At 33.0% G+C, this 8,795-nt stretch overlaps 1 long non-coding RNA gene across 1 annotated transcript; it reads left to right on the top strand.

Moving 5' to 3' along the window:
• Positions 1-872: 872 nt before the first annotated feature.
• LOC113750140 lies at positions 873-3,912 on the top strand. Its single transcript, XR_003464632.1, has 2 exons — positions 873-1,133; positions 3,726-3,912. It is a non-coding gene; the product is annotated as an uncharacterized LOC113750140 (long non-coding RNA).
• Positions 3,913-8,795: the final 4,883 nt, after the last annotated feature.

Raw genomic sequence — 8,795 nt, 5'->3', positions numbered from 1 at the left:
TTTTATTATTAGTAATTGAGACCAGATAAACACTCTCTATCTGATCTTACTTCAACCTTTCCTCTTCCTCTATATAGTGTGAAATGAGTTTATTCAGAAATCAAGTCTCTTTATAATAGTTGTAACTCATTTTAAATTGATTAAACTGTGCAGGAAGAGTTATCAAAATCAGATGCACTAGTAACTTCTTGGAGAGTACTAAGGTAAGCGCATTCAACTTAGAAACAAGATGAGACATCTCTATGATATACTCATTGATATTACCTTTATCTGTGAGGACTCGAAAATTTTTATTATTTTAAAATCCCTAATTTTGGCTCAATTAATTAATTATTTGGATTTTTGTCACGAATAATATTTTCTACCTTATTAGACCGAAGTACATGGTTTTATAGATTCGTTATATTTTTAAAGCGCCTCATTTCAAAAAATTATTTTTTTTTAAAAGCTTGTTTAGCGAAAAGTGAAAACGTGTCTAAACACTTTAGCCAATTGGGAGTACAATAAGCTCAAAATTTGAGACCTATACAATGGTCCTAAAATAGACAATTTTAGGTTTAATTATACAAGTGATAGCTAGTGGTACAATCGTTATAAGAATTTTTCAAAGGTTTCAATTTTTATTGCGCCTAAATTAGAAATACGTGTTTGCACGTGCGCGCTTAATTGAGGGATTTTGGAACATTATTTTGGGACAATTAAGAATGGATAATATTTATATAAATGTAAGTACCCTAGAGGTTTAGTGCACTAGTGCAACAAACGTAAGAGAAATCGAACACAAAACGCGCGCGTAGGGTACTAGTTATAATTGATTTGACGTATTAAAAGATTTGACGTCAAGCGTCTTTCGTACGCAAAGGCTTCAGAACCGCAGCTTCATTTCAATCTCATTTCATTTCTGCAAAGCTTCATGGACGGCTAGACAGCAAGAGACAACCGAGGCTTCACCATTTCTTTCTTCCAAAACTCATCCAAATCCTTACCAAAACTTCCATAGATTCTTACCAATCTCCACATTCATTTAGCTTTTCACTTGGACGGCAACTTAGCTGCAAAAGGAAGGAGCTATCCACGGTTTCTTCAAGCTTCAAAGGGGCCGAAAAATCTGTCCAAACCAGTCATCAAAGTAGGTACTAGTCAAGCACCTTGAACTTGTCTTATGGAAGTTGATCTATACATTTGAGTTGGAATCTTCACTTTAGTAGCTTGTATTGTTGGAAACGTGGGCTCTATGAACTCCCACTTTGGGTTGATGGCTGTGATGATGTTTGATGATGGTTTTATTGCTGAATTAGAGCTTAAGGAAGTAGATTAAAGGTGTATTGTGGACAGAAACGTTGTTGAACTCTTGAAGTAAAAAGTTCCCATTTTACCCCTGTTCTGTTCGGTCATTTTAATGCAGAAACTGAGGATTTAATGGCCTGATTATGTTGATTACATGTTGCAGAAGTTGTGTACAAAATTTCGTTGGAAAATATTGAGTTTTGGTTGATCAAACGAATTTATTTCAAAAACTAGTAATCTGGAAAACGGTTTCGCCGTAATCCAGACCAGTGTTTGTATTTCGTCCATAACTCCGTACTCCGACGTCGAAATCAAGTGCCGTTAGCGGCATTTGAAACTAGACGTTCCCATGTTTCCAACGGTGTATAATGGACCTTCTGGTTTCGTGTGTGTAAGCCACACCATTCATCTGAAGTCGACTGTCCTGTTTCTCCGTTCTGCCGAAATGATTTGATGATGCTGCAACTTTAGGCTTGATTTTGAACCAGTTGCATGCTGAAACTTAAAACGATTTCTTCTGTGAAGTTGTAGCCCTATGAATCTATTTTCTAACACTATCAACCATTTCCAATTCCAAGTTAAATTGAGGGAGTTATGATCAATACACGGCAACTGCCTCGTTTTTGAAAACCTTAGTTTTGGACAGATTGCCTTAAGGATTTTTCCAAATTTTGGTTGATTGAATGACCACCCTTCCGAGGGTATTTTTCCATGAAATTTGATAGAGAGATACCTTTCATATGGGAGTATTATACTGCAAAATTTGGTGTCAATCCAAGTCCGATTCGACACTTAATGAAAGGTCCAAAGTCAGAACCAAATCTGGAAATTTTGTAACAGTCTTGAATTTCTCCCAACTTTGAGCTATCATATCTGGGTGCTCGAAACTCCGATTCTTGAGCCGCTTGTTCTGTCCAAAACTTTACTTGTACTTCTAATTGAGTTATAAGTTTCAAGGGCCGGTTTACAACGACTGATTTTTGCCGAATTTCCAAAGTTAGCGAAAAACCAACCCCGGCTCAATCCTGGTAATCTAGAACAGCAACTTTAGGCTCATTTTTTGAATACCATCCACTTAGATTCATGGAATGATGTCTTCTAAGGACTTTTAGTACTTTTGAAGACGATTCCAACGGTACCAAATTCATCAAGTTTCGATTAGTAGAAAGAAAGTTATGATTTTTCAAAGATTTGACCAAAAATCGAAAATTCTGGAATTTCAGAGGAAATCCGCGAAGGAACAATTTTACCAGAATCCGGCCTTGAATCCGGCCAGTTTCTGGACGGATTGTCGGCCGGATTGGTGGTCAAATTTGAAAAAAAAGGGAGGTTAGCCACTGCCTCCAATCCGGCCAGGTTCCGGCCGGATTGTGACGTGGCCAACCCTCCTTCGATTTCGATCGTTCGTTTTGCAATCCTTTCGCTCGTACTCAATTCCAACCAATGATTTTAAGGATAATAATCCGATTTTCACTTAAGTCCTACACCCTTTTGAGAATCCAATTTCAAAAACAAGTCAAACGAAGTTTTCAAATATTTCCGAACCTTACCCGTGCCCAATCTTTCTCACCACTTGGGGACCTATAATAATTGTCTACTATTCGATGTTCAGGCACACACGAGGACCTCCAAGAGGACCCTACCGTGGAAGTTTGAACTCTCCCTCCAACCTACTTACTTGCATAACTGGTGAGTGTCAAGTGTATGCCTACTTGAACTCTAAAGTCTTGATTCATGATTGACTTACCTGATTATATGCTCGGTCTATTGGATTTTGAAAAATGGAGTCGAGTGTGTACTTAATCGCACTCGTTCTCATTTGGAACAAATGACTCATGTTTGACATGTTTTGCATGGTTTATATGACCTGAAATACATGTTTGAACCTGTCAAATGCTTGAATTTATGAAATGGTATGCTATGATTGCATACGTCGATGGAGTGAATCTCCTCGACATTTACATGATACACGGGGGACGCCCAAACTCATAGGCCGACCTTGGAACTCGAGCCGGCATGAGCCTGGTCGGGAACCTTGGTGAGCCATGAGAATTACATGATAAGCTTGATCTACTTGAGAGATCTCGCTTGGCATACTCGTGAAGTATCGCCTTATAAGTGTCGTGCGGGCCCGAAGTGGTGTATGGTGGACGGATGAGAAGTAAGTGGTGAATTACGGATATGAAAATATCAACCCGGTTGACGGAGAGTCATCACGGGGAGATATACAAATGACATCGACAAATGTGGAACTTAGCTCCTGAAAGCTTCCATATCCTTGAATTGTTTCTGGTTACATTTTGTCGGCGTTATTACTTACTTGCAAGTGATTACCTGAATTGTTATTTGGGGCTTGTAATTTGAATTATGTGTCTGCATGTGTGTTCTTGGCCTCACGAGCGTTTTTGCTCACCCTGTAGATTTGTTTTCCTTAACAGGTTTGAACTCGGAGGTAAAATGGAGAAGCCCTCTGATGTACTTTTGTTTAGGGCTTGTTATTACTTTTGGTTATGCCTTTGGTTTTGAAATTTTACTTTTGGTATGGAAATGTAACCCTTGGACGAAATGAAATCTGTATTCTGACGTGTGGTTTGGTGAATGGATGACTATTATTAGGTTTGAATACTTCCGCATTTATTGTATTTAAGTTATTGGCTTTTGTTGTGTGGTCCGGCTATAAGTTGAATGGAGTTGCTTGAGTCCTGGCGAGAGTTAGGCAGGCGTCCCGCGGATACCCTTTGGTTCGCCTTAGGGAGAAGTGGGGGCGTCACATTATCACTATATCTCATTAAAATTAGACGTATTAAGAACGTAATTATTTCAATTTTTTTTATTTTTGACAAACCTTTTTTTAATGTCTTGAAAGAACGCCTTAGTTGTAATTGTCGTTTTTAACATTGTTCCTCTGAATACTTTGAGAATGACCCATTTCAAAATACTAATATTCCATTAATATTTCATTTTTGGACAAAAATATTAACTTCTAAGTGATATCTTGGTGCTGTAATAAATATTGACAATAAGAACATGTCAAACAAAAATTTTTTCCTCTGGGTCGATTTATAATTTGCATGTAAAATCTGAATAATCACTAGATATTTATTACCACAAGTGCACATGTAAGTTTGTTAAATATTGACTTTTTTTTTGGTTGATCAATATTTACAAAATTACAAGTACCAAAATAGTTATATTTTAAAATAAATTAATTTTTACAATAGAGATCACTTTGATAGCATATTATTTCAATTAATTTATTTCGATATATATATAATCATACCGATATTTAAATTTAAAATTACACAATTTTAGATCAAAATCAACCTTAGTCAAACTAATCAAATCAGTCAATTCTGGTCAAACCAATCAATTGGATCAAAGATCCATATTCATAAGTTGACCCAAAATTTATCACTTAAATCTAGAATCTTCTTGAAATCCATAAATGCCTTATTAAACTATATATTTAGTGGGTTAAACTTTTGGAATTTGTAAAGCTTAAATATCTTGTTTAACTTTATTAGAGTTGACTAAAACTAGAGAAATCCTAATTACCTTAACGTAAGTATAGGCATAATGACTCTTAAACAAGAAAACAAGTCAAAAAATTTAAGTATTAACCAAATTAATATTCTTGATCTCATAATTCTAAAGGTATACCCACAGTTTTAATAATCAACAAAGAAAGCCACGTCCATAAAAAAAAAAAAAAAAAAACTAGCATATCTACAGATAGTCTAAAACATGAGAGCCATGAACATGAAAGTTAACTTTTTGCCTTAATACATGAGACAGTAAAACCGTGAACATATTGACTTTATTTCTCATATATTTCATCCACAGTTCAGAAAAGCACTGGATCCAACGGATCCAATACAAACGAATACTAGTTATGCAGGGGTGCAACTTGTTTGGTAGTAGTCTTCTGGCCACTAAAACAATAAAATCAAAATTAAAGGCATAAAACACAAGAAACCTAAAATAAAAGTAATAAAAATGAACTAAAAATGAATTGGGTTACCTCCCAATAAACGCCTATTTTAACGTCTTTGGTTAGACATTGGCATATTTGTTCAAGAAGGATAAAGTCTTGTAATTCATTTCAGTGTTTCATCCTCTACGTAATCTTGATAATTTTCGTAAGCAAAGTGATCATTAAGTACCAAAGTTACTTTTTTTCATTGATTAGTAGATGGCGCTAAACAAGTAAACAATGACTTTAATTCTTCATTCACTCCTCCATCTTGAGCAATTACCAATTCAAGATATTGGCCATCACAACTCCTAACTTATTTTTGTCATAAAATTTAAAAACTTCTGCTTATAACAAGGTCAATTTCACTAACAGAAATTATAGAATAAGAATTAGGAGAACATTGGCTAGAAAATGGAGGGGCATCACCACATTTGAAAATTATTCATTGGATTCATTTATTAAAGTGATTTGAGGTTTGGGTCTCATTTCTTTCTTTTCAATTGTATCTTTGGATCCTTCTCCTTGAGACTCTTTTAGTTCCTTGTCACTTGTCGTGATAATTGCACTTTCATCTTTCTTAAGTTTGATAATGATTTGTGAAGACAATTTTGCACAAAATAGAGAAGCCAATTGCTTCAATGTAGATATCAATAGATACATTTGATCCTCCAAATTTCTAATTCTCATTTCTGTCTCCTGTTGAAATTGAAATGTATTAGTAACTAGTAATTCAGCAGTTTTTTCAAGAGACATCTGGTTTGGATGATAGTTGTTACTGTTGATATTTATGTTGAAAATCTATTGGCCTTGCTGCATAATTAAAGTTGGAGTTGTTCCACCATTCTTAATCATACATGTTTGAATAAGGGTCATACCACATTGGAAACAAGGTTGAAAAATCTCAAAAAATATTGATTGAGGCACTCAGGTCATCTTAAAATGCGGAGTACATGTCAGTTGAATGACTTGAGACATAACAAATTCTATAGATTGCAATAGCCAATTTTTTTACAAGAGAGACTAGTGTATATAAATGTTGAACATTAAAAGAGACACAGGTCTCATTAATCCTATTAGTAATAAAATCCAGCCTATCATCAAAATATCGAATATTAATAGCTATAAACTAATAAAAAATAAAAGAAAATAAATAAAAAAGGCACCAGTCCCTGACAATGGCGTCAAAATTTGTGGGTATCAAACCATCAAAATTTAAATTTCTATTCTAAAAATTTAAATTCAAGTATAGCGATAAGTAGGGTCATCTTCTCAGGGATTGAATGATTTATTTTCTTCTAAAGCAAAAATTAAATAGGGATTTTGGAAAATTAAAAAAAAATCAATTTAAGTAAAAGCAATCAAATGAAATAAAATTTAAATTAATTCAATAATAAGCAAGCTCTAACCAAGGAAAAAACTTCGAAAATGGTTCATACAACTGCTCATTGATGCAATAACTATTTAATTTATTAATTAATAAATAGGTTATAATTGTCAAACAAGCGATAACAAGTAGCGCCCCCGCGTAACTGGTTGATGAGTTCTAAAGATATATGCAAAAATTTTAAAAGACTACTGGTCGACATGTCTATGTCTATGAGTCATGTTAAAATTGGCGAGTTGAAAATTTTTTATCAGAAAACTCCATATATTTTAGGTGTATCTGCATCTAAAATGATTGAAAAATTTGGAAACTACTTTCATCATATTGACTTCACCCCACCTTTTGTTTCACATCCTTAGCAGTGCGATACCCTTTTCCATGTTCAGGAAAGTTTCATTGTCCTATTTTTTTTTCTTTTGTTCTTTATTTCTTATATTGAGGATAATGTAAGGATTAAATGTGGGGGGTAGTATATTAGAAAAATGCAAGTGTAGACATTTTTATTAAAATTTTTTGTTTATTTTTTCAAATTTTATCCAATTTTTGCCATTTCTTGTGCATTTTTGTGGTTATCCTTGATAAACAATGGTTAGTTCTCAAATCTGGCTATTGTTAAGATTTTATGTGCTAATGTGTTAAATATGATGTGGTAAGATCTAAGGGTATATTTTTTATGAATATTTGAGATTTCGTAACTTTTACAATTTTTGATTAATTTTTAGATATTGTAAATATTTTTCTAACATTTTTTATATAAATTGGTTCAACTATTAATCTTAGTCCTCCATTTTTAAAAAATGAAGCGGGCTTGTGTGGTCTTTACTTTTTTTTGTGCTTATTTATGAAAAGCATTTGGCTATATATGCTAGTCATCGCTACTTAATAATCGGGAGTTTTCATCATAAGTGTCGACTTTCTTATCAAAAAATGGTGATAACTATGAGTATATGATTCTTAAACGATGAGAGTTGAGTAATCGAATTTCTTCATTTGGTAGATGCCGGAATTCGCATTAAAAGACTTATTTTTTCCTGAAAAAGCAAACTCAACTTTGGGGAACATTTAAGAAAAGAAAAATATTGTGCTAATAGTGAAAAATGAAAAAGTGCATATGAATATGGAAGTATGTGAATAATTGTGCTAGCCTGTAGATTCGAGAGTTTTAATATCGAGATTTTGTTTAATAGTCAAACCATTTTACTGACAAATGCTTCTTGAATATCTTATATTCTTAAATTAAGTAGCCAAAAATTAGAAGAGTTCTTGATATTGAAAACTAATCGGAGAGACATCTCTTGGAGATTAGCAATTAATGCTTGACATTTGTTTTAATTATACTGGCAATAGATGATTTGAATAATAATCATTGTTTGAATTCAATTAATTAGTAGTACTTGATTAGCTACTCTAGTGCTTAAGAACTAGCACGACTTAGGTTGGGGGGAATTGATACGGTGCATGTTGGTTAGTGAAATTGCTAATATTTTCTTGTGATTTTGATCAAATATTGCATTATTGTATTAATTCTACTCATATTTGACAATTAATATTGATTGTAGGAATACGTCAAGAAAAAGAGCAAAAAGTGATTTAATAAAGATATTTTCAATAGATGACTCTTAGCAAGTTCCATGTGGGCCTAGCCAAATCCTGCTGTCAAGTTCCATGTGGAATTTGATTGAAGATTTGAAAGTTATCTTTATTAGTTATAGTATTCAATTAGTAAACATAGGATATTGTCTTTAGTAGTTTCTTTTTCCAAGTAGAAAAAATGCTATGTTTCCTTATTTCTTTTAATAGCTACAATCTAGGAGAAAAAAATAGGAAGTAGGGGCGGCTGATTATATATAGATATGAAAAATACAATCACTAATTCATTATTGTGCTTGTGCCTTTTTTTTTTTTTAGAAAAAAGTGTTACTGTATTAAGTGTAATTAGGAATTTAGTATAAATGTATTCGTAAATTTAGTATAACTAATTAATAATTTCTATTAGTAGACATATATAATTATTAACATAATTGATAATATCAATTATATTACATATACTAGTATACATTATACAATACATATAACTAATAATATCATTATCATACGTTTGTGACTAATTAAATTAAATATTATAGATATAATTGTATACATATATAT

Source organism: Coffea eugenioides, chromosome 10, assembly GCF_003713205.1.
Source record: "Coffea eugenioides isolate CCC68of chromosome 10, Ceug_1.0, whole genome shotgun sequence".
Classification (NCBI taxonomy): Eukaryota; Viridiplantae; Streptophyta; class Magnoliopsida; order Gentianales; family Rubiaceae; genus Coffea; species Coffea eugenioides.
This window is presented reverse-complemented; position numbering and strand designations above follow the sequence as displayed.